Here is a 24,106-nt window from a genome sequence, read left to right on the forward strand (position 1 = left end):
AAGCTACGTAATTTATGTAAATAGAATCCATTATGCAAATGCTTCCAACTTGCTTGCTACTTAGAAATTTTGTTCTTTTATGTTTAAGAAACATAGCCTTTATCCCCTGGAATAGACAGATTGGTTATGTTTATGTTCTTAAAGCCTTCTGCTACTGTTCTGGGCTTTGAGGAAAAGTCATTTTTTATTTTAAAAAATGTTTTGCCTTGCCTTCCATCCGCTTCTGTAAAAATAGCCTCTTTGTTTAATTTGGTGGTTTGCATACTCTGTAATGATCCTGGTGGTTTAAAGAACCTTAGTGAGAGGGGTAATGCACAGAGATGGATGCATAGATTATACCCTTGATGCCGCAGGGGACCTATTGTTTTGCTGGGTTAGTGTGAAAAGTGAGTAATTCAATTAATTCAGAGATCTCTGTGAGCTTTATTCTCTGAACAGTTTAAGTCATATTTCCAAACATAAACTCAATTAAATTCTTATTTGCAGTCATAAATAGGGAGAAGCAGAAACTATATCCTCTATGTTCATCGTCTCTCCACACTTAAAACTTGAAAGCCAAATAACAATGAAAATAAGAACGCTCCAAGTTGGCCCATGAAAATATTAAAAATGTTCTTCCTACTAACATAAATTACATCTCATAATTTCTTATTTGTATGTATTCACATACATGCATAAAGTATGACAAAAGGAAACGGAGGGTTTTCCTTATTGTTTGTGTGTTTGTTTTACAACACAAAAGACAAAATTGTTGCAGTTTGATCTGCATAAAAGGGGGCGGACCCATGTCCCCAGGCCACCCAGGGAGGGTGCAGCAGAGCTGGAAAAGCACAAGGGGGCCTGGGGCAGAAGGCCTGGAAGAGGCACGTGGAGCAGAGGCCCGTAAAAAAGGCCCACATGCTTCTTGGCCTTGGACTGGCCCCAGGAACGTGGGGAACATGAGATGAGGCACGTGAGGTCGAGACATGTGGAGACACTTGAAAGAGCTGTGGGAGAGGGAAGTTGACAATGGCAGCATTTAACTTGATGAATGATTTTGCTCCTTTTGTCCCACATTTGCCTGGGCCCTTCTGTTCTGACCCTGTGGTTTCCCCCACCAGAAGGTGCCTAAAATTTGCAGCAAGATTTTGGGCCTCAGTGGCCCTGCTTTGGACCAACCCTGTTAGGACATTCACTCATGACGGGATGGTGCTATTTTGGAAAATTATTGTCCTTTCTTCTCTTGATATGTACACTAACCTTATTAAAGGTCTTTCACAAGAAGAAAATTGTTTGTCTTCATACAGTGGATGGCAGAATCCATTTAGAGTGTACAAATTTGGGAGGTCCTGGGGTATCTCTCAGCCTGCCCTCTAAACAATGTCACTAAAAGGGAAGTGCTTTTGTTATAGGGCACCTCAATTCAGAGAGAGGCACCCCTGAAGCCCCAAAACCTGCCTGCTCTAAGTGGGTTCTGCCATCCGCCGCAACAAGACAAAACATATAAAGCTTTAATGAAAAGTGACTTTAATACAGTGAATATACAATATGGAACACAAAGAATATAACTTCTAAATCAAACACCTGAAGTTACCCATCCCCTCGTGGGCAAAAGTCAACCCAAAAGGGATTGGCCCAAAGCAAGGCCTGAAAGCCTGCCACAAGACTAAAGCACCTTCTGGCCGGGACCCATGGAAAAGGGTCAGAAATGGCCAGACAAATCTGAGAGGAAAAGAGCAACATCAAAATCAATATAAACACTGCCATAGTCACCTCCCTACAGGTATCTCACCCACATCTGCCTTAACCAGTCCAGGGTCAGGAAACAAGCCCGGTTTCTTCATCATATGTTTGCTGCTCCATGGGGATTCCTTAGGTCTCCTTCTCCATCTGCCTTTCTTCTCTCTTCTCTCTCCTTTTTCTCTGCTCAGTTCCACCCTCCTTCTGGGTGGGGCAGAGAACCTGGAACTTCCCTTCTCCTAGGGACCACCCAGTTACACTTTAATAAATAAGCATTGCAACAAATGAATTATGAGTTAAAATGTCCTCCCACGCTGAAAAAAAGACATTTTTCAAGATGATGAGTCATTGTAACAGAACTACAAGCTTCAAGTCATTTAAAAATACTGTTGTTTTAAGAAAAGAGAACACAACATACTAAAACCTCCAATTTGACGGATGTTTTATTTTGTGACTTGATGACTCACCCAATCTAAGCAGCCATTAGTTAAACCCATTCAGTGTTGGATTGTTCAAAATAAATCCCCCTGGCTTCTTTGAGACTGATTCCATCAAAACATTTTGCTGCTATATGCTGCTTTGTGACTTATTTGTTGTTTATAAATGATATTTGATGACTTGTTCTAATATTTGGTGGCTGTGCAAATTAAACTGATATTTTCTCATACTTTTCTTCAAATTCAACAAATATTTATGGAGCAATGACCAAATAACAGGCATTGTTCTAGCTTCTAAGCAGCAATAACATAGAAGACAAGATCTTTGCTCTGAAGCTTATGGTCTGGTGGGAAAAGACAAATAATAAATACACCAACACGTGGATAAGAAGATGCCAGACAGGGATAATGCAAAATGAAGTGGACTGTAAGAGCTTGTGAGTAGAGGGTGGCAGGAAGGTAAGGTCTGAGAACCTCTCTACAAGGGAACAAGTTAAGGAGGAGGACGTCACACAAAGAGCTGAAAGAAGAGTAATCCAGGCAGGGTGAAGAGAGATCTGTGGTAGGAATAGTTTTCCTTTCCATACAAGGGGAAGTTCAGCCACTGTGGCTGGAATCCAAAGGTTAGGAGGTGGCCATAGCAGAAGGTGAGCTCAGCAAGGAATCTAGAACAGCTCACTTAGAGCCTCTTGGCTGCTGGGGAAACTTTGGATTTGATTTCATTTTAATGGGACTGGGAAATCATTGGAAGGTTTTAAACAAGACACTATAGGATCTTAATTGCCCTTTGCGCCCATTATTTGGCTTCTGAATGAAGAATGGAGCACAAACGTGAAAGCACAGATAATAATTAGGAGACTGGTGTTGTATTTCCAGGTAAAAACTTGTCTACAACTAACATCTGAACATGCGTTTGATAAGGAGTGGTAAGAGGCAGGACACAGTTTGGAAGTAGAGTTTAGAGGAGTTGGTGACTGATTACATATGGGTTACAAGGGGTACCTTCCATTTAGATGCTTGTTCTCTACTTAGTGGCAAATTTTCTCTTTTTTTATTTTTATTTTTTATGTATCTATTTACATTATTGTTCATTTTATAACAATGTTTACTTCCCTCCTCCCACTCCGGCCATCACCATAGCCCCTCCATATTCCTCCCTCCTCTGACCCCACTCTGTCCCCCTCCCCTATAGGATCCCTCTGGCTTATAATTGTCTGTTTATCTTTTATATTGTTTTGCTGTGTTTTGTATTATAATAACAATACACTCCCCCCCACACCCCGTCTTGTTTGGTTCTCTTAAATTCCTCCTATAAGTGAAACCATTTGATTTTTTTCTTTTTCCTTCTGACTTATATCACTTTGCATGATCCCTTCCTGTGCCATCCATGTTTCTGTGAATGGCATGAGTTTATCTTTTTGACTGCTGGATAGTATTCCATTGTGGCAAATTTTCTCACCCAACCATATTATTAAAAAGTCAGGTCAATATAAAACAACATATCTAAACTTTAGTTCCTGAAATTAAATCATGTCCTAAGAACTTCATAGGGAAACAATTCAACAAGTTAATTTTTATAGGAAGAGCCTTTAGAAACATTTTTACAAATGAAGGAGTTTCCCATAAAATCAGTGATATGGGATGAATGGTCTTAGCATCACTGATCAAACCACTGCAGAAATTCTGAAGTTAGCACCTCTTGACTCCCTTGAGTTCAAGTCAATTACAAGCACATAAAGAAAGAAACACAATTTAAACCTTATCAGCAATTTACCTTAGAATCAGTAAATTTATCATCTTTCTGTGGGCACTTTTTAAAGACAACAAAGAAGTTTTTAAAGAAAACCAAAAAGGAGGGAAAGGATGAAACTGGGGCTCTTGAGAGTGAGAGAGGAAATGCCTACCAAGAGGAAAAGTGGAAAAACCATAGTAGAATTGTCAAATAAGTAACACACCTGCATTGTGACACCGTGCCAGCCTGCAGGACAGCAGAGAGGGGGTGTGGAAGGAGCAGCACTCCCCAGGATCCAGTCTGGGTTCAAAAGAGTGATCGAGGGCACTGGCTTTGGCTGCAATACCGCTGTCAGCGTTCATTTAACAGCAATCACAGGTCAGCGCCGCGAACGCAGGCTGGGTCTCCAGCACGTGGGTTCCCAATGTGAGCCGTCTACCTCCACTGGCCCCAGCACTGGCAGTAAAGAAAAAATGGTCTCAAACACTTCCAACTATGCCCACACATTCTGGTGGTCTCCTGTGTACATTTAAATGAGATGTGCAAGACTAAGCCTTAAAATATTATCCCTTTTAAATGTCTTGCTAGTCGTATCTTGTCTCTGGCCCTAACTCTTCTGATTTTACACTTAAAAGCAATTGTGTCCACATTCCTTTTCAATGAGCACTCTAGTTTCCAATTTATATGACATTCCTATTTGTGTATCGCGTCATTACGTAGCTCTCTGTGCATCTAATTTGGTTTCTTTTCACCCTTCCTATTTTTCTTCTATAAAAAGGTTATATGCTCCTTTCTTAGGCTAATTTTCAACTATAATATTGTTCTTCTTCTGTTGAATTATTAAAACCATTGCTGGAATTTCCGTGCAGCTTGAGAAATAATAACATGGAGAATCCAACACAGCACACAAACCTAAGCAGTTCCTACGACACAAAACAGAGCTCCAGGATTATTTTTTAAAACCAGCAACTCCTATGTGCTTTATTTCTGTGTCTTTCTTTCTGAGTTTTAAATTTTAAATATAAAAGGAGTCTCACCACCTTCATGTAATTGTGGACAACAAAGAGAATAAACATCAACTTTAAGCTTATGACCAAAAATAACTGTTACTAGTTTTTAATATTTTACCCTTCTACATCTGTATGTTGTAGCTCTTGTTCTTGTTATTTGGAAAATAGCATGGCTAGAAGTGACTTCAACTCTTTGGGTTTTACCGAGGCAGGTTTTCAAACCAGTTTATGTGTGAAGTCTCAGAAAATATTTCCTGCAGTGGCAGTAAATTATTTAACCATTATTAGATGCCAGAATGTGGTGGAAACAACACAAAGAATATTAAGGTAGATGGAATCATCTTTATCCAGTCAGCGTCTAGCTTAAATTAAACTAACAAATCAGAAAGTAAAAATTATGGGGGAAAGAAGCCCTATTTAGGAGGAAAGTATATGTCATAGTCAGTCATTTCCAGAGGGTCCAAAGCAATACAAAAAGATTTTCCAGGCTAGAAATGGCCTGAAAATAAACACTAAAGCAGACAGGAGAAAGATAACTTGACAAGTTCACCCACGAGACTTGCACAAAGATATATTATTCATGCATAATGTAAATACTTCATTTTTTCAGTACTTGTACAGTTGTCTGCATGTCTTTTTTTTTTTTATAACTGTCTGTGTCACATGTCATCTATCTGAAATGGTTAGTTCTTAAAGCAATGATCCCCAACCTTTGGAGACTTGAAAACCCCTACTGTTTATTATTTGACAACTGCCCTACCTCAGCCTCTCCCCTGACCAAAAAAAAAAGTAAAATAAAATAAGGAAGAGAATAAGGAAGACTGAAGTTAGATGAACTTTCACTTTATGCAAACTACAACTATTTGACTTGAGGGGGATTTTATCTTTTCAGCTGCAATAGCCAAGGATTTCTCCCATCTCCTTCTGACCACGTATAATAAAAGCATGGTTGCAAGCCATTATCTCAGGGGGAAAAGATCCCACAAAATCCTTTTTTGTGAATTTTAAATACAAAAGGAGTCTGACTAATTTATAGTAGTCCTGGAAGGAAAGCAAAAAGCCACCCATGACCTAAAATAACAAGCACTGCTTTTGAGTATGTTGCTCTTTGACTTCTTTCCGTTTTAGCTCTTGTTCTTACATTACTTCTCACACCATATGAGAGATATATTATTATAAACTCAGTGTCTTTTTATTAACAAAACAGAAATACCTCAAGAATATAAAATGAAAGTTCCCACCATCCCCCTCCCTCATTCCAACCATCCCCCTCTTCTAAAGTCAGAACTGTTAACATCTTGGTATGATTTTCTCAGATTTACTCCATGGATTTATATATACCATGTGTCTCATCTATAAATATACAGCTTGCTTTGTTTGTTAAAATTAGGTCATATTGTATGCATTCTTTAGCGACTCAATTTTTTTTTTAACTTAACAGCATTTCTTGAAGATTTTTCCATGCTCACACATCATTCCTTAGATGATTAAATGAATTTCTACCACGCTAAAATAAAAATTTTACTCTATCCTTATTGTTAGAATTTTAGGTGGTTTCCACTTTTGGCTTGAAAAAAAACAATACTTCTCCAAGCAGTGTACATATTGTACATATATGCTCATGCAAAAATTGCATAGCCCAGATGCCTGAAAATGAAAGTATAGATTAGAGGTATCTTTTAAATTATGTTTATTGAAGTAACACTGGTTTACAAAACTATATATGTTTTAAAGATATCAGTTCACATCTCTAAAAATATGTTATCACATCATACACACCATCAAAGTACCAATAATCTTCTACAATAGTCCACTGGGCCCCCTCTCTAGAGATTATTTTAAATTACAATAAATACTGTCACACCGATGTCCAAAATTAACATCTTCTTTTATATATATTAAGTTACTTAAGTTATGTATTCTGCCTTTTTCCTACTTTAATGGCATTAGGCAGATAAATAAAGAACTGTTTATTTAACTATCTCTTACTGGCTTTTAAATGGCATCTAGTTTTTCACCTATATGAAAAAATAGTATTTTGAAGGGAATATGGATTTTCAATGTCCTAGGTGATGATTTGCTAGTATGATTATAATTCAAGCAGACTCTAGTTTGTTTTTTGTTTTTTTTACTGTGGTATTATTAACTATGTTTTATTTGCCTGTTCATAAAATAATCCTCTATATGTATGCTTTCTAGAATTTCTTCATTTGTACATTACGTTTATGTGGTACTTTACATAAGAATATGAACATTTCAATAAAACTACAAACTTCATATTTTACCATTTTATGTTTTAAAAAAGCTTCTCTGTCATTCTTTTGCTATCATTTTTCATTGTTATCATGCAGTAATGAAACACCCATAATTAATATTTTGAGAGACTTACTCCAAACCGGCCACACTTCACACTTTGCTAATAAAAGAATTAAGGATTTTATCAAGTAAAATCTATAGGTCTGTTTCTTAAAAATTTTCCTCTCACTTCAAGCAAAGAAATTCAGTATCTTTTTAAGATTCTTCACAAATATCAAATTATTTTCCCCTCTATCTTTAAATATTTTTTTCTCAATGTTCTGTACTGTTCTCATTCTATAACATTAAGTATTACATGGATTTCCCAAAACCATTAGCTCCCTCTCAAATAACCTGTGACACAATGTATAAATAAGAACAAAATAAATGATGATGAGGATAAGAACTAGAAAGGAAAAAAATCATGTAGTTGTGGTCATAATGGGTCCAAAGAAGCAAGAAAACATAACAAAATAAATGTAAAACAATATACTGTAGAAATTTACCTACACAGCCATATAAATTCAACTCTTGATTATTGTACTTCTGTTGATATTACTTAACACTAGTATTCTCTGCTAATATTTATAATTTTTCTAACAGTGTGGCTAGAAAATATATGTACTTCTAAAAAACCACAAGATAGCTCTCCTCATGAGCTATTTTTTTCCAAACCAATTGCGATCTCTTCATGAATGCGACCCATACTTATGCTTCTTTTGAATTCCCAACATGGCCCAGGACTCCACTCAGAGTGAGCTGTTAAGCAGTCGATGAGCATTAGTTAGCCAGTGTAGTATAGTTCACTGATTCCTGCCTAAAAATACCTAGAGCCTACCACATGGTGGACACTGTTACAGAAACTGGGTGCTCAGTCACCACAAAAACAGAACAGTCTCCACAATCATGGAACCCTGCAAACTCAAGGTTAGATATGAACAGGAGGGTATCTGAGTGGAGTTAGCGCTTTAGTCCTCAATGACAGATGAGGATCTAAGGTAAATAAAGGCTATTAACTTACCTGATATCACACAGATAGTAGCTTCAATTGTTATTTAGACCTTGTTGACATTCACCACCAAGCCCCACTATCTACCTTCACTAGGGAACAGGTACACATAATTTATTTGTGTTTCTCAAATAATGTAATTACTAATTATAAGAATTCTGAAGAGAATAACAGAGAGGGGATGTGAGATATATCAAAGAAGACTTTCCTGAGGAATGAAATTTGAAATGTGACCCAAAGCATGAGTAAGAGCTGACTAGAGGAGAGAAGATGGAGCAGATAGAGGTAACAGTTCATACAAAAACCTTGAGTATATCTTTCAAATGATCATCCCAATTTCTCCAAAAGAAAGGCAGGAAAGTGCAATGGAGGAAACGTGAGAGGGTCAGTGAGTGGTAAGGAATATTGCTATAATTCCAGAATACCAAGGAAATCAGCTGATGGGGCCCTTCCTGGTGGCACAATGGGTTAGGATGCAGCACTGCAAGCCAGCCACAGCTGCTTCAGTGTGAGTTTGATCCCCGGCCCTGAAAGTGACCCCAGCAGACCTATCCTGACCCACCTGCTGTTCTCCTGAGCAGTGTACTTCGTCATTCAGCCTGTTCTGCTCCCCCACTCTTCTCTGGTGAAGCCTCTTACTGGCCTGTACCCTAGTTCTGAATGCATAAGTAAATAAATATTTTTTTTTTTAAAAAAAAGCATTAAAAAGAACATAGTGGGTCCTCCCTGGTGGTGCAGCGGGTTGGAGCACAACAGTGCAAAGCTGGCTGTGGCTGCTTCAGTGCAAGTTCAATTCCCCACCCCGGAGATGACCCACATGGCACAGCAGACCTCTCTTATCCCTCCCGTTGCTCCCCTCAGCAATGTACTTTGTCAATCTGCCTGTTCTGCACCCTGTTCTGTCGCTGGTGAAGCCTCTTACTGCCCCTGCACCTCTGGCCTGTACCCCAGTTCTGTATGCATAAATAAATAAAATCTTTAAAAAAGAAAATAGCATTTTTCCAGATTTTCTGGAAGTTCTGACAATCACTGAGTAGAATTGGTACCTACCCCTGGGAAACAGTGCCTCTAAGGGACTCAAGGACCATAGGCCAAGATTCTCTGGAGAAAGGCCTACCAGAATTATTAGGAGGAAATTTTCAAGGGATCCATGTGCTCCCCCCAGATTATCTAGATGTATCCTTTGCTTAGGGGAGGCATATAGGGGAACTTGGTGGTAAAAACCAGCAAGGAATGAATAACAGTTGAGGCCACTCACTGTATTATATCAGGTAAGTTAATAGCCTTTATTTACCTCAGAAGCTCACCTGTAAAATGGAAACAATGATATCATTTGATGCTATCATGAGATTAAATTAAATGTGTATCTCTGCTGCTGGTATTTTAACAAGTACTCCAAAATACTATTTCTATCTCAGAAAAATAGAAACTTGGGTGTCAGACAAAACTGCCAGTTCTTGCTAATATACAGTAAAAACCTTATGGCATTTGACACAACAAATGTGTTCATTTCCATATATGCAAGTCAGATCCTTCTCTCTCTCTTGCTCTCTTTTTTTCTTTTCTTTTTTTTTTTTTTTAAGGAGAAAATAACAGTGGAAAAAAAAGAGGGAGGGGTCAAGGTAGAGAGAATAGGAAGATGCAGAGAACTAAATCGTCTTGGAGTAAACTGTTCTGGGCATCTCCAGTTATTTGTATCCACTTGATTGTTCATATTCTCTTGAAAGACAAGTTTCATTATTCCTGGTTCAGAGATAAACAGGCTCAGAGAGAGCTAAGTGGCTGATCCAGTTCAGTGCGGAAGCATGTCAGAACGCAATCCTCATGCTTCAGTATTATTAGCATGTGGCCAAGAACCCTGGAACCCCCAACTTCACTTTCTAAGGGGATCCAGTCATCTGATCCCCTTAGAAACACAGACTCATAAACAGACTCATAGAGTAAAAGGTCTTTAACAAAATGAGTGTGCCTAGAGAGAGAGGAGAAGTCTATTTTGCCAACATAATTACCCATCCCAGGCAAACAGGCTTGACCCAAAGCAGAGCTGCTACAGCCCAAAGTTCACCACAGGTCTAAGGCACCTTGTGGCAGGGAACCATAAGAAAGAGGCAGAAATGGACCAGGAAAGTCTGGGATGAGAGGAGCAAAATCAAAGTGCAGATCACGGCAGTGGTCACCGTTGACAGCCTTCCCACATGGCTCTCACCCAAGTGTTTCTCCCATGTCTCCTCCTCAGCAGCACCAGGGTGCAAGTCGGGCTGTGGAAGCAAGAGCTCCTTCTTCCTTTTTTCTCTCTGAGCCCACCTGCCCTCCCTGCTAGATGCCTTCACCTGGAGGCTCCGCTCCACCCTGGATCCCAGGTGCTAAACCTAGATAGTGCCATGTAAGTGGAGGCTGGGGCTGTGGTATTGACAAGACTTCCGACGAGTCTCCATTTTAGGAGCTACCTCGGTGGCGGTACCTCTTCAGTACCTCCCACTGCCTGGGCCTTCTTCCCACACTACTCTTCCCTTCACTTTTAGGTGTTGACTGTTTCTTTTTTTTTTTAATATTCATTTATTTGTGCATACAGAACTGGCGTACAAGCCAGAGTTTCAGGGGTGGTGAGTGGTTTCACCAGAGACAGAGTGGAGAGCAGATCTACAAAGTACACTGCTGAGGGGAGCAGCGGGAGGGTCAGGAGAGGTCTACTATGCCACCTGGTCACCTCCGGGGCTGGGATCGAACTCGCACTGAACTGGCTGTGCTAGCTTGCAAAGCTGCATCCTAACCCATTGTGCCACCAGGGAGGGCCCGCTGATTGTTTTTTTCATCTCCATTCACCTAATTGCAGTAATCTATTTCCCTAAATAACTGAGAAATATTTACATTGTTTGAAGGAAAAACCCACATCAACCAAAAGCAACTCTTCACCAGTGCCCAATAGGGAATGAATATTATAATTTTGTTACTACTAATATTGCCACTAAGGACTCAGGGGATTGACGGTACAAAAAGCTAAAGGAAATAAATCAACAATGAATGTAACAAGTGTTGTTTTGCCTGGAAGCTATTAATAAGGTATATGAAAATCCATCCTAATAAAGTTGTTTTCCTTGAGCAAATTATTGATGTGATCCAAATATTGAAAATCAATGTTACACATGTCCATACTTTCAAAATATTTGATTCACTAGCTCATTAGCACATTTAGTACAAGATGTTTGGCAGAATGATTGATCACTTGCAATACACATGAATATATAAAATTATAGTAAAAAGAAATTAGCCTTTAGACTGATTAAGTTTACTTTGGGGATGTTCTTAAAATATTCTTGTCATAGTCTCTAAGAAAAAACCTGTAGCATAATTCAATCTGGTCTTTGACATGTAAATATTCTTTTGCTGTAAATGTTCTTCAAGAAACTTCTAGAATAAGACTGGGGTAACAGAGAAGAAACAGAAAATTTCAGGGACAGGAAATTTCATAGACAACGCCTACATGTCACCAAGTCTTTCAGAAAATGCCTGGAAGTTCAGTTCCTGTTCTCTCAACCCAATTCCTTGCTGGGGATATTATGTAGAAGAGACACCACCCCAGGAAAGGAATTCTCCCCTAAGATCTCTTGGGCATGTTCCAACTAACCAGAGTACAAAGAAAGCAGGCAATGCTTGAAAGAATAAAACCCAGTCTCAAAAGATTTTAGTTTCCCACATTAGACATCCCTAAGAATTATTCCCTATTAACATAAAAGCAAGTCACGTAAGTAATTCATAAGTGTTCCTTTGCTCACTGCTCATTGCCTAATGGAACAAGAGGATGAAGGAAAAGCTTATCATTACAGTGGTAAGTGACCCCACCTCTTCATCTCATCTCCTGGAGGACTGCAGATTTTTTCATAGGGGTATTAATGTACTAGGAAGGGAACCACCTGAAAAGCAGGAACATAGTATACTGAGCTATAATATTTGAATCATATCAAAGCCATATTAAAATAAAATTTTGGTATAAAAAATGAAATCCAGGCCCTCCCTGGTGGCACAGTGGGTTAAAGCACAACACTAAGAAGCTAAAGGCACTTCCGCATGAGTTCCATCCCCTGCCAGAAAGTGACCCACGTGGCGTGGCAGACCTCTCCTGTCCCTCCCACTGCTCCCCTCAGCAGTGTACTTTGTCGATCTGCCTATTCTGCTCCCCACTCTGTCTCTGGTGAAGCCTCCCATCTCCCCTGAACCTCTGGCCTGTACCCCAGTTCTTGTATGTATAAATAAATAAATCTTTAAAAAAAATTTTAAAAATGAAATTCTCTTTTTTTTTTTTTAAGATTTATTTATTTATGCTTACAGAACTGGAGTACAGACCAGAGGTGTGGGTCAGAGGATTCACAAGAGACAGAGTAGGGAGCAGAACAGGCAGATCTACTGAAATACAGTGATGAGAGGAGCAGCAGAGGGTCAGGAGAGTCTTCCCCACCATGTGGGTCAGCTCCCTGGCTGGGCATCAAGCTCCCGTTGCAGTGGCTTCAGAGTGCTTTAACCTGTTATGCCACCAGGGAGAGCCTGAAATTCTATATTTCAATCGCTCTAGTTAGTTTCATCACAACCTACTTCAAATTGTTTCCCAACTAAAACACCTTCTCCAGGGCTTTCCATGTACAAAAATCATATTTACTCATATCAAAAGTCAACTGAAAATGTCTTTTTCTCCATAATCTTTTTTTTTTTTTTTTGCCATCTGGTGTCATTGCTGTAGCATTTAATGAATGCATTCAAAATATGAAATTATTGAATTTCTACCATGTCTTAGAATGATCAATTACTCCTACAGACTCCAATCTATTCCTGATTCATTCAACAAACACTGAATTCAGAACAATCAACAAATATGTGTCAGGTGTGACCTCAAAGTTTTAAATTTTAAGAAGATCAAATATATTCTTAATACTAATTACACTATAGTGAGCTGAATGAATTTATAGAAAGATATATGGGTTTGCAGAATATACTGTATAATTTGTACTGGATCACTTATATGGCCCGGAGGGGTATAGGGACAATAATTTATGGCCTGCCTCACTTTGCATTTACAAAGTAACTTAAGCTGCTAGTTCTGTTTCCAGATATGACTTCATATTTCCCAACGAAAGTGAACATTTATTGTGGATCAAAACATGCTATTAATTTCTATTGGTTCCCTTAAACCCTGAGTAATATTTCACATAAAAAACACAATGTGCCACAAAATTATTGCTGGCAGGTTGGTTAGTTTGCAAGCCTAGTAACTAGAAGTAAATTACTGAAATATTTGAAGCCAGAAATTACAAACTAAAAGAACTTCAAGCCAGTCTGAAAAATCTTCCGTTTGTTTGCAGAATTTCTTGCGCAATATTTTAAATCGTTAAAGTCATAACACTTAGTTCAGATGATATATTTCACATTAAAGTCCAGACTTTCACACTGCTTTAGAAAATCAGTCAAGCTGGTAGAACTCATACAAATTCTCTCATGACAACAAATGACTGAAGCTGAAAGGAGTTGAATCAGTTCCCACTCCTCTCTGAGTCACTAATCTCTTGCTGCCCAATTGTTTCATGAAGGTAGCAAGTCCAATTACTACATCTACAGAATAGCTGAAGAAAAGAAAGCTATTGATCAATCTCATATATGAACTTAGATACAAAATTCCATTACAAATGTTTTTCCAGTAAACAACTAGGTCTATTATATGTACTACGACATTCAGATGTCCAAGATATTATTCAGCAAAAAAGTCACACAAAAACATGTATTTATTGACTCTCCCTGGTGGTGCAATGGGTGAGGATGGAGTACTGCAAGCTGGCCACAGCTGCTGCAGTGCGAGTTCAATCCCCTGCCCCAGAGGTGACCCACATGGCACGGCAGACCTCTCACCTGCTGCTCCCCTCAGCAGTGTACTTCAAAAACCTGCCTGTTGGCTCCCCACTGTCTCTGGTGAATCCTCTCACTGCCCCTGTACCTCTGTCTTATACCCCAATTCTGTATGCATGAATAAATAATTAAAAAGAAACTTGCATATTATCATCCATTATCAGAGTGTTTATGTAGCCCTGAAAATCTATAAACAGCCTTCAAATTTTCAGAAGGCTACTAAAGAAACTTGATAAAGTTGACTTGGGGTAGTGATGATGGAATATTGAATGCAGTGGGGAGGGGAAGAGGGGAATATTTAGAGCCATATGTTCTGTTTAAGCTTTTCAGATCTGAATAAATTATTTGTTATCTCCAAATCCCCATGTGCTTCTGGTTAGACAGATGATTTGTATTCTGCATGATTGACCCCCCCGCCCCACTTTGTCCAGAATTTACTGAGCTTTACCATTATTTGAGGGAGAATAAAAAAAAAGGAGGGATCGTTTACAATGACACAGGTGTGTACTGTGGTCATCTATGACTTAGGAAGAGGACATTGTTTCTTGTTTTTTTTTTCTCCAAATGATAGCTGGTCCATCTATGCTATGTTCTCAGAAAACAAAATTGCTTAATATGGTTAGCAGCTGTTATAACGCTGAATGCATGACCTCATCTTGGAGCTCAAATATTTTATAGAAATTGCTGAGTTTTCTCATGGGAGGAAAACAAAGTACATTAATCTGGCTTTTTGTTATTAGTGAAATGCGCTATTAATAAACAATATTCATTCTTTAGCCCTCAAAGAATCATGTCGTCCATTAAACTACAATAATAGGAAGATGTTTCTCTAATCAAGTTCATAAATAGCTAATTCATCATCACAATACACAAAAAATAATCAGTTTAATTTTTCTGGAGAACCAGAAAGATAGTAAACTGGGAGCTGAGCAATCTAAGAAGGGTCTCAAGTTCATCACCCATCAAATGAAAAGACCTAGAGGATCTCTAAAGTCCTTCTCAACTCTAAACTGACTTATTTTTTCAAATCAGTCTTGGATGCTAAACATTTTAAGGATTAATGGCAATTTCCTTATACACTAGGAGTTTTGTAGGTGATGCTGATAGTAATCTCCTGGTAGATTTCCTCCCGCAGTAACCCCAACCAAAGCCTGATATCAGTCTTCAACAGCCAAACAGCAGAAGCCCATGAAGAACAAGATGTAGAAGGCATCCTGGAAACGCATGCCTCGCATGTCTCGCTCAAGACTCCCTCCCTGAGGGGAACTGTCCTCTCCCAACAAATTTCTGACTTGTCTACATGACCCAGAATCCTATCACCCCTTACTGATGAGGCAGCTCATTCCATTCTTCAGTCACTGATTCCAGCGGGTTTGTCAACGGGGGGTTGACAACAGGGGGTTGTCAGCGGTTTCACGGGGGAAAAGGAGATTCAGAAAAAGAATAAATGTCACTCTAAGCTAGGTGTGTCCCAATGAGAGAACAGAAAAGTATAAAATTTCAAAGGGAGGGAAGATTATCTGAGAGTGGGTATGATGAAGAAGTTCATGAAGGAGGTGAGATTTGAGCTGGGCGCAAGAATATGGTTGACTATTATTAGGGAGTAAAAGAAATCACCCCAAGTACCTCTTGGTTTTTCTGGGAAACAATCAAAGAAGTATCAGACAGCCTGATGAAAGAAAAAGTTGAAAGAAATTCAACTTTATACAAGGGAGAGCCTCCTATATACAAGGGAGAGCCTGGGAAACATTGAGTAACTCACCACAAAGCTTAAGACGCCATCTTACATAGCTTGAGACAAGGCAGGCTGAGGACAGAAAGGGGAATATCAGTTATGGAGTTTTCCAGGTAAGGCACAAAAGGTATACAGATTTAGTTCTGCTTTGTCCATTTAGAACAGGGAGTATATCTATCCTATTTCCTTCTGAATCCCAGCACTAATTAAAATATCCAGCATATCAATGTCTCTCAAGAAATATTTGTTTAATTAATGAATAAATAAACAAGTTAGGAAATAGCTAAAGAAATAAGGGAACAGCATATAAAGAGCATAAATGGTACTCATCCTCCGAGTTCAAGATAAATGTGTGCATCTTAAACTATTACTTAACTTTAAAGGCTCCCCTGGCATAAGGTAACTAACGAAAGATTGTTCCTTTGATAGTCCCAGACACAGAAATCCATCAGGACAAACACCACGCCACATGGCACAGCATGTGGGAGAGGGGTAGTCTCTGAGCATCTGACCATGAATGCCTTCAGGCTCATACATCACTATGAAGCCCAAGTATGTTGCTATGGGGGCTGGGGGGGAGATCCACTTTTGTCCCCACCATGTCCCCACCATGTCAAACTTGAAAGTTTTGTTATGGTTTTGTTAGCTATGATGGAATATCAGGTTTAGACGAATAACTCATAATGATGGCAGGGCACCGACGATGAGCAAATAATATTTTGAATGCCAATGCATCTTTTATCCTATCATATATCATTGTCAATTCTGCTTATAAAACTTATGAGAGCACATTCCAGGTGGCTACTTATAGAAAGAATGCAGCCATCTTAAATATTTTAGACCAGGCCCTTCCTGGTGGTGCAGCGGGTTAAAACACTGAACTAAGAAGCTTAAGCCACTTCCGCATGAGTTCAATCCTTGCCTGCCCCGGAGGTGATCCACATGGCGCGGCAGATCTCTCCTAACCCGCCCGCTGCTCCCCTCAGCAGTGTACTTCGTCGATCTGCCTGTTCTGCTCTCCACTCTGTCCCTGGTGAATCCTCTCACCCTCTGCGTCTCTGGCCTGTACCACAGTTCTGTATGAATAAATAAATAAATCTTTAAAAAAAAATATTTTAGACCAACTAGCTTAAAATGTTCCTGACTTTTGTTTGCTTCTTCTCTTGGTGGAATTGGGATATAGGCTTAAAATTCCCTCTAATGCCAAACAGCTGCTACTTTGCTGTGTTTTAATTAAAATTGAATGTGGCTTCCCTAGATGTCCTACCCAAAAGGAGCCGTTTTAGATGTCACTGGACATCACACCCAGCCCTGGAAAAGGGGCAATGTATGTATATGAATGAGCCCTGGGTACAGGGAAGAGGGGTGAGAGAGGAGACTGTAATATTTGTCATAACTACAGCACCAGTGTAAGGGGATCAGCACACCAAATTCTCACCTACATGACTTGGAATCAAATGTGTAGAGTTCAGGTATCTCAGAAATCGTCTGGTCAGTCCCCCTTTCATGTCCTCAGAGAAATTTAGGGACACACCAGTCATGTATCTAATCTGTGTTAGAGCTCTCCGTTCTTGTTGAGAAGGCACCCAGCTTTCGGTATCTTGAAAACACTGTTTAACACTAGACTTTTACTGCATCGTCACTACCTTAGCATATAATGGCTGTCCAGTACACCCCCACTTGCTCGGCATCTCCCCTTTCTCTGAATTGCGTTTCCCCCTCAGTCGGAAGCTCTACTATGCTCGGGGTTATTGTTCTTTATGTCCTGAAAACCCAGAAGAGGCAACCACAATGGTAATTTTCAATCAATCCTATGAATGATTTGGTCGATGTCATACAGGCATGAAGAGAAACCATCTCAAAGAAATGGAGATGACATTTTAACATTATGAATAGGAATAGAAACTGATAGTAAAATATCTTAAATATTCTTTTATGCTTCTTTCTGCATTTGCTCAAACTTCAGTTCTTCATGAAAACCACTAGGCATTTACATTCCAGTCCTATCGTGTACTAACTAGGGCGGGTTATTTGTTGTACCAAATAGGCCAAAATACATATGGACCTTATATAATAGAAGTTTATTTCTTACTCACTTAATAGTAGCAGGCAGTGAATAACGTAGTGCGTAGGCCTTCTAAATACTTATTCAGAGAGCAGGTGAATGCAAGCGACAGACTTTTCCAACTTCAGCATGTCCCTGGAGTCACCTAAATTCCTGCCAGTGGAAGGAGAAAAGGAGCACAGAAAGTAAAAGAGAGGTTTGGATGAGCCAAGCAAGAAGGTGGAGCCTGAGATGCTCATTCGCTATCTGTTGGCTAGAAATCAAGCCCACAGTGTTAGCTAACTGCAAGGCACATTAGAAAATGAAGTCTAGCCAGTTTCCAGGTAAAAACAGAACATGCCACTGAGTAACAGCGAATCTAGTTAGTTTCCTGTGATGTCTCTCAACAATGTCACAATGTTAAATAAATAAATAACAGCTGCATTTATCATACTCAAATACTTCCATGGATTTGAAGTTGGAAAATCAGAGAGAAACAATGGTTCTTTCAAGCCAGCTAACGGCTTCTAAGATGAAAGACAGGGTTAATGCTGTAAGTCAAACCAATGAGAAAATTTCAGGCAATCTGCAAATACTGTTACAGGACACCAAATCTGTTTCAGGACAGGGAGAGAGGGCACCCCTGAAGCCCCAAACCTGCCTGCTCCAAGTGGGTTCTGCCATCTGCCATGTCAAGACAAAACATAAAACTTTAATGAAAAGGGGCTTTAATACAGTAAATATACAATACAGAACACAAAGAATATAACTTTCAAATCAAACAACTGAAGTTACCCATACCCTCGTGGGCAAAAGTCAACCCAAAGGGACTGGCCCAAAGCAAGCCCTGAAAGCTGCCACAGACTAAAGCACCTTCTGGCCGGGACCCATGGAAAAGAAATGGCCAGACAAATCTGGGAGGAAAAGAGCAAAGTCAAAACCAATAGAAACACTGCCATAGTCACCTCCCTACAGGTATCTCACCCACATCTGCCTTAACCTGCCTTAACATCAGGAAACAAGCAGGGTTTCTTCCTCACATGCTTGCTGTTCCATGTGGCTTCTTCAGGTCTCCTTCAGGCTCTCCCTCTTGCTTTCTTCTTTTCTTCTCCTCTGATTCCTTCTCTTCTCTCCTTTTTCTCTGCTCAGCTCCACCCTCCTTCTGGGTGGGGCAGGGAACCTGGAACTTCCCCTTTTCCTAGGGACCACCCTGTTACAATACTATCATTCATCACGGCAAATCTCAACTTTGACTGATAGGTTTTTGCCGAAGCTAGAAGTCCATTTATATTCAATCAGATTGGTACTAATGTTGAGCTCTAAAACTAAACTTATTCAATTACTCATTGCAACAATCCAGTCAATTGGATTGGCCATTTCCTTCAAGTACTTAATTTACAGAACACCTGCTCCTTCTCAGACCCCCACCTGAAGGTCAGAAACTTCCCTCTCTCTTCAGCCTCCCATTTTGTAGGTGAGAACATGGAGGCCGAACAAACGCTCACTTGTTCAAGCCACATTACAGGGGCAACAGCAAAGCAATTCCACCTGACTCCAAAGCCCCTCGGCTTCTTTCCACCATGGAGCAGCATACTACAGTCAGTTCTTTCAGATGTTTACACGAGCTGCATAGAGATGTGTCCTGAGCATTGAGACAGTTTGAAAATGAACTTAAAGGGGTTTGTCCGAACTTAAAGCAGCACGATCGTGACCTGACTGAGCGCTAGGCCTCCCTCTTACGCCTCCCACTGCTTAGAGCCCCGGGGAAGCACTAAGGCACAGGGGAAATCTCACTTGAAGTGTTATTCCTAACAGTCCACTTTTGCATCCTTTCTACCCTCTGCTTCTGGGAAATGCAGACCAGGAAGGCAGGATCAAGCCTGCTCAGAAATACAAGCTGAGGTATTATCCTAGCAACTCCCTAAAGCAATTGTAAACATTGTTTGCCTAAGCCTCAAGTGCTGCTGCTTGCCCCTGGACAATGCCAAGTTCAAAGGTTCGCTCATTACCATAATGGGATATAAGCCTTTGCTGTTGGCTGTGGAATAATGAAGATAATTCTGTGGATTGTTCCTTCAATCTGTGTTTATTTAGGTTAAAGAAGTTTAGGTGTTACTGTTTGCTTTTCTTCCTTCTCTTCTTTCTTACTTTCTTTTCTAATGTCTCTGGAAAACCTCTCCTTTCAATATCAGTCCTAAAATAATTTTCAACAAGATCCTTCATAAAGGGCAGAAGATAATGAATTGAATTTTCCCCCCCAAAAAAATCTTTATCATTTAACTTTTCATAGTCAATAAATAGCACATTACTTTAGTATTGCTGTATTTGCCAATAATGAGAAACTTGTTAGCCTGACAAAAGCTGATTTAATTAAAACACATACGCACATACACACACAACAAATGTGTTCACAATATTGCAAAAAATTGGCAGGAGACAGATGAGAACATATTGAAAAAATAGAACATCTCTTTCTCCTACGTGATAACTTTAACTACAACTGAGATAACAAACACACAAAGCAAAACAAAGTAGGGGTTTTCATCAGTACATTTTTAGAGTTTTGTTTATTTTACCATAAATTAAGTTCCTCTGCTTGACATGACCCTGTATGCTCAATGTCCAAAACCTATATGACTTCAATAATTTAAATTATTCATGCCACATGCCCATTCCAGTGAACCACATTCCACAGGTGGCAAAGCCTTTGCTTCAGGAAGAGGGAGCTAAAGAGTGAACCCAGGGAATCTGTCACCTTGTTTCTTGTGTCTTGGAATATCTGAAGCCACGGTCCGCTTACAGATCCTTGTGATGTTCATAGCAAGGGGCTGGCCTGAAAACTGGTTTAAGTCTACAGTAAAACAGAACTTGAGCACTTATCTAATAAAAACTCTCCCAATAATCCCCAGAACTGGAGGTCTTGATGCTGTAAGAGTGGCAGAAGATGGCAGAGGGTAGGAAGTGTCTTTCACTCTCCCTTTCTGAATTCCTACAAAAAGATTGGGAATCTCTGAGCAGCAACATCCAGGGCACCTTCCATCGACCCAGTTCAGGCTCACCTGCCTCAACAGGAATTCACAACATTCTTACTTAGAATTCCCCAACGAGCAAGATGGCCTCAGAGAAAAACTAGTTGTGACTTTGATTAAGCTTCATCTTTCCTCTGTAAACCCAGAAAAAAGAATTCATAGTCTCTGACTTCTGAAAAAACTACTATTTGTAGTGCATGGATCTTCACTCTCTCCCCCTTCATGAAGCCAAGTTGGCAATCATGACCTCTTCCTCAGGAAAAAACACCACCCTTCTAGAAGGAGTGGGATTCCTGGCCATTTCTGTGTGGCTTAGAACACAGTTCTAAGGGGATGAATAGTGAACCTGGTTCACTTCTATTGCTGAGGTATAAGATTAACCCCAAAAAGCAACATGATAAAGAAAAAAAAATAGACTTCAGCCCCATGAAATCAGAGTTCAAACTCCAGCGCTTCTATTTAACTCCCTATATGAATTTAAACACATTCAGCAAATGCTTTGAAAAATTATGAGGATCTTTCCTTGCAAGGTAGTTGTGAGGATTAAATAAAGAGGACAGACCTAGCCTAGCCCTAAGCATCACGGGTATTCAATTGTCAGGTCTCTCTACAGCAAAGAGACATCTTTTATTCTCTCGATCCCTATCTACTGTCTCCACACAAAAGGGCTCAATAAATGTTTGTTAAAAGGAATATTTAATTAATTAAGTATGCATTAATGAACAGATGCCTCTTAGCCAAATGGTGAGTTTCATCATTATAGAGTTATTCCGAGGACATCCATTCCCTGTTGGAATAACGATGCATATTTTATCTACCTGACACAGAAGGCGTGGGGATTCATTAGATAAATGAGTGATCTTCAAATAAGTGATCTGTACATATTAGTATTATTGTTTGCTAAAAATAGCTAATACTGAATAATGGAAATTATAATTAACTAGGTTCCTAGAGCAATTCTATTTCATGTACATGTTAAGAATCTTACTTCAGACTTCAGATTATGAAAAGAAAGGTAGCATTTCCAAACTGTTCAAAAGCTAGTAAGTCTGAACTAAGCACAAACTAAATTAAATAAGGCCAGAGAATGAGTGCCCAAAAACACAAGCCAGATTCTGCATTATCAGGAATGTTTCCTGGCATTGAAATGTCTTACATAGCACATCTTCTGTATCCTTTCTCCTCTCTCCTCTTTCGTCAGTCCTTGCCTTTTCTCTCCTCCCATTTTCCTGATGTTTCTCCCTCTTCTACTTATCTACTCATTATTTCTTCTTTTTCATCTTTTTCTATTTAAAAGCCTCTGCCTTCCACATAAAAATGTTTTCCCTCTGGGTCCTCTCTGGTGGTGCAGCGGGTTAAAGCACAGCACTAAGAAGCTAAAGCTACTTCAGCATGAGTTCGATTCCCGCCTGCCCCGCACGTGACCCACAGAGCGAGGCAGACCTCTCCTGACCCACCTGCTGCTCCCCTCAGCAGTGTATTTTCAGATCTGCCTGTTCTGCTCCCCACTCTGTCTCTGGTGAACTCCCTCACCACCTCTGCACCTCTGGCCTGTACCCCAGTTCTGTATGCACAAATAAATAAATCTTTTTTAAAAATGTGTTTAAAATGTATTGCTTCTTTTCAGTGTCTTCTCAGTCTGATATCAGCAAAAAAAAAAAAAAAAAAAACAAGGGTCCAAGGGGACAAAAAGCTATCATCTTCTCAGATCAAAGAAAGATAACAAGGACACTGGTTAACTGGGTCCAGCTTTCACTGCATGGCTGGTCTGTGCCAGAGCCGCCCTGGGCTGCTGCTTTTCCTGCTTCCCAATAAGCCTATGTATTTGGGATGCTGCCCTAAAATATTCTCTTGTCTCCTGCCTTCTAGGACCACTTGAAATGAGGAACTATGTCCAATTTTGTCTTGTCCCCAAGAGAAATACACTTGACAAAGCAGACAAGAGCCCTGTAAAATTCATCTGAGACACCAAAAGTTATTTGAAAGAAAAGGCACCATTATGCATAATTATCAAAGTTTTCATAATTATCTCTCAGGAAAAAAAGACGCAGAGCATCAGTCATGAGAATTCTGCACCGGCACTGCTACTTCAAGAGCTGTTAGTCCTCAAGTGCTCTTGGTTTAAAACAGAGGCAGGTGGTAGCAGTTCTAGCTGTTCACCAGTCTCTTCTACTGAGCACAACTGGGCTACATGTCCCAGCTCCCACTGCAAACATTCCTTGAGCTCAAATGAATGTGAGAGAAAGAAATGGATACCATTTGAGATCCAGCACTCCACAGCCTCCTTGGTTCACTGGCAATTGCCTTTCTGGTTGGCAGTGATGTCAATCCCCACAGTGACACTGGCAACTACACATTACAGAGTGGCAGGGACAAAGAAGTCCTGGTCCCCCATGACTGCCACCAACCATGGACATCACCTGGAACTGCAGTGTGAGCAAGAGAGGAGGTTTTACTGACTGACCTTTATTGCGTCCAGCATGTCTTTTGGAGGTCTACTTGTTATATAGCAACTGATGCTCTCCCAGCCAAGGCAGGAGTTTAACTACAAGCCCCATCAGCCACATTGGCTTCCAAGATCACCACTGCACCCCATCTCCCACAGATCTCTTTCCCCACCTTCAGCGCTAGCACGCTGCTCTCACTATGCTGAAGTCCCCCCCTACTCCTGCCACCCCAGCCCAGGCTACTGCCACAGGAAACTGAAGAGGAAGGCGTTTAGATAGAGAAGGCAGAGCCTCTGTGCCCAGCACAGGCCTGAGACGCATATAGTTCTAGAGCCACACTCATTCACACTAACCTGTGGGCCCAGGGCTCCCCTGAACCCCGAAAGGGTTCACCTGCAGTGGGGCAGGGTGTGACAGCCCAGAAGCACTGTGGCTCTCTGCACCCCAAACCCCTCCCGTCGCCTCCCCTTCAGATTCCCCTCCCTCTGAGCCTCCTTGTGTCCTTAATTGCTCTTATTTTCCTACATCTCTATGAATAACTTGGGCCTACCCTGGAGGTTGTATTAGCATTGCCAAGAGACACACATTCATCTCCAAGTAAATAATGTGAGTTCAGAGTTTCTGGGGAAAAACACACTCCAGTTCAGCATTCCTCTCTCCGCGAAAGAAAGAAAGAAAGAAAGAAAGAAAGAAAGAAAGAAAGAAAGAAAGAAAGAAAGAAAGAAAGAAAGAAAGAAAGAAAGAAAGAAAGAAAGAAAGA

This window comes from Condylura cristata, unplaced genomic scaffold (assembly GCF_000260355.1).
Source record: "Condylura cristata isolate star-nosed mole 26May11 unplaced genomic scaffold, ConCri1.0 scaffold00012, whole genome shotgun sequence".
In the NCBI taxonomy this organism is placed as follows: Eukaryota; Metazoa; Chordata; class Mammalia; order Eulipotyphla; family Talpidae; genus Condylura; species Condylura cristata.